Below are 3,297 nucleotides of genomic sequence, written 5' to 3'. Positions count from 1 at the left end.
ACTTTGGAAAGCCGAGGCAGGCGGGTCACCTGAGGTCGGGAATTCAAGACCAGCCTGACCAACATGGAGAAACCCCATTTCTACTAAAAATACAAAAATTAGCCGGGTGTGGTGGTGGGTGCCTGTAAACCCTCAGGAGCCCGAGGCAGGAGAATTACTTGAGCCCAGGAGACAGAGGTTGCAGTAAGCTGAGATTGTGCCATTGCACTCCAGCCTGGGTAACGAGCGAAACTCCGTCTCAAAAAAAAAAAAAAATTTTTTTTTCATGTGGTCATATCATAACACAAAGTAACTAAACTCATGTTATAAGATGTTTAAATTTTTTTGGGGCCGGGCGCGGTGGCTCAAGCCTGTAATCCTGGCACTTTTGGAGGCCGATACGGGCGGATCACGAGGTCGGGAGATCGAGACCATCCTGGCTAACATGGTGAAACCCCGTCTCTACTAAAAAATAACAAAAAACTAGCCGGGCGCAGTGGCGGGCGCCTGTAGTCCCAGCTACTCGGGAGGCTGAGGCAGGAGAATGGCATAAACCCGGGAGGCGGAGCTTGCAGTGAGCTGAGATCCGGCCACTGCACTCCAGCCTGAGCGACAGAGCGAGACTCTGTCTCAAAAAAAAAAAAAATTTTTTTTGGCCAGGTGCGATGGCTCACGCCTGTAATCCGCACTTTGGGAGGCTGAGGCTAGCGGATCACTGGAGGTCAGGAGTTCAAGACCAGTCTGGCCAACATGGCGAAACTCTGTCTCTGCTAAAAATACAAAAATTAGCTGGTTGTGGTGGCAGGCACCTGTAATCCCAGTTACTCAGGAGGCTGAGGCGGGAGAATTGCTTGAACCAGGGAGGCGGAGGTTGCAGTGAGCTAAGATCGTGCCACTGCACTCCAGCCTGGGTGACAGAGCCAGACTCCATCTTGGGGAAAAAGAAGAAGAAAAAGGATGTTTAAGTTTTTCCTAAAAAGAAAAATGCTGTAAGAATTGTGTGTACCTTCTGAACATATTTTTGATTATTTAACTTCAATTTCTAGAATTGGAAAGACCAAGTCAAATAGCATGCACAGTGTTAAAGTTTTTGATTGTACAGTATGATTGCTTTACAGAAACTTTACAATTTAAACTTCCGTTTGTGGAATATGTGAATGCAGTGGGTATATTTTGTTACCTATTCAGAGAGCTGTAATTCATTTCTTCATCTGAGAAATTCAAAGCAGCATAAAAAGGGGAGAAACCTTTCAAGTCAAAACTAAACTCATCTCTTCTCTCAGTCCCTAGTTGAAATGTTGGTTCTCCTCACTGCTGTTTGTATAGTTTGTCTTAGTCTCTGTAGACAGAGGGCACCAAGTGGTACAACTCAGTGCCTAGTACAAAAACTGTTAAATAATGTTAACTCTTTAGTTTCCCAATCTGGGAAAGATACAGAAAACCCTGGCAATTGCAGAGTAGGTTTCATTTTGAAAGTATACTTAGATTATTTGCTATCAGAATGAAAAGTATTTTTTAGTACCAGCTTTGATTATAGAATGAGGTATCATTAGGGAGAACATACTAAAAAATGTGAATTGTTAAACAATCAGGAATTTCACAGTGGCTGACTTAAAATATTGTTTTATTTTGTACATGGTGTACTATTAGAACTAATTTTTTTTTTTTTTTTGAGAAGAATTCTCACTTTTGTCGCCGAGGGTGGAGTGCAATGGCATGATCTCAGCTCATTGCACCTCTGCCTCCTGGGTTCAAGGGATTCTCCTGCGTCAGTCTCCTGAGTAGCTAGGATTAAGGTGGGAGCTGCATTGGCCAGGAATCGAACCTGGGTCTCCTGCATGGGAGGCGACAATTCTACCACTGAACCACCAGTGCTGTGAAACTTCTATTGTTGCACCACCAGTGCTTTGAAACTAATTTATAAAAACAAACTTAAGAAGTATCAGGCTGAGCGTGGTGGCTCATGCCTGTAATCCCAGCACTTTGGGAGGCCAAGGCAGGCGGATCACCTGAGGTCAGGAGTTTGAGACCAGCCTGACCAACAGGGAGAAACCCTGTCTCCACTAAAAATACAAAATTAGTTGGGCATGGTGGCACATACCTCTAATCCCAGCTACTCGGGAGGCTGAGGTAGGAGAATCTCTTGAACCCAAGAGGCGGAGGTTGCGATGAGCTGAGATCACACCATTGCACTCCAGCCTGGGTAACAAGAGGGAAACTCTGCCTCAAAAACAAAACAAACAAACAAGAAGTATTAATCAGACGTCTTAAGCATTTGGCTGTTAAACAGAGTCTTGACCTAATACTTTATATTTGTTTTCTTGATTCAAATTGTTCATCAATGGGTACAGTATGTTTAGGAACTAATATAGTAACTGTCAACTCGGAGTGAATGTCATTTTTACTGACCATTAGTTTTGGTTATCTGTCTGAAGTTTATAAATTGAGAACTTTTGACATTGTAAATATCAGCTTTCAGTTTAGATGAGACTTAAAAAGAAATGCATTTTCCCTCTGATTCCAAAAGTAATATATGCCCACAGTTAAAATAATCAAATACTGTGCAAATGGTAAATTAGAAAAGAGATGACAGTTCCCAGAGATACACTGTTTGGTATATTTTAGAAGTTTCTAAATACGTATATCAATCTATAACCATTTCTACTTGGTTTTTAAAGCTTTTCATTTTGAGAGAAATAGTAGTGTTTGTACAGAAATGCAACTTGTTTTATTAAGCTTGATGTATCTTAGATACTTTGTCATAATCAGTATAGTATTGTAGGGCTAAATGATAATTTACTTAAAACCCAATTATGAGCCAGGGATGGTGGATCACACCATGATCTCAGTGCTTTGGGAAGCTGAAGCAGGAGGATTGCTTGAGGCCAGAAGTTTAAGACCAGCCTGTGCAACATAGTGAGACCCTGTTTCTACAAAAAATAAAGTTAGCCAGATGTGGTGCCACATACCTGTAATCCCAGCTACTTGGGAAGCTAAAGTGGAAGGAAGGCTTGAGCCCAGGAACTTGAAGTTACAGTGAGCTGTGATTGCACCACTGGCCACTGTACTCCGGCTTAGGTGACAGAGTGAGTCCTGTCGCTTAAAAAACCACCGAATTATGGCTATTTGGAGTGTTTCCTATTTTTTCTCTATTGGAAACAGTACTGCAGAGAAAACTGTGTACATATATCTTTGTGTGTTTTTATAGTGTTCCTGTAGAATAAATTCCTTGAAGTGGAATTGCTTGGTCAAAGATATTAGCTATCTTTTAAAAGATTATACCAATTCTTTCTGTCACCCAGGCTGGAGTGCAGTGAC

The 3,297-nt window shown here is 41.8% G+C and overlaps 1 non-coding gene across 1 annotated transcript; it reads right to left on the bottom strand.

The window, feature by feature from the left end:
* Positions 1 to 1,783: 1,783 nt before the first annotated feature.
* TRNAG-CCC lies at positions 1,784 to 1,854 on the bottom strand. The gene has a single exon. It is a non-coding gene; the product is annotated as a tRNA-Gly (tRNA).
* Between the last annotated feature and the right edge of the window lie 1,443 nt (positions 1,855 to 3,297).

This window comes from Piliocolobus tephrosceles, unplaced genomic scaffold (assembly GCF_002776525.5).
Source record: "Piliocolobus tephrosceles isolate RC106 unplaced genomic scaffold, ASM277652v3 unscaffolded_45372, whole genome shotgun sequence".
NCBI lineage: Eukaryota > Metazoa > Chordata > Mammalia > Primates > Cercopithecidae > Piliocolobus > Piliocolobus tephrosceles.
The sequence above is the reverse complement of the archived record's forward strand: the minus strand, read 5'-3'. Positions and strand labels throughout refer to the sequence as shown.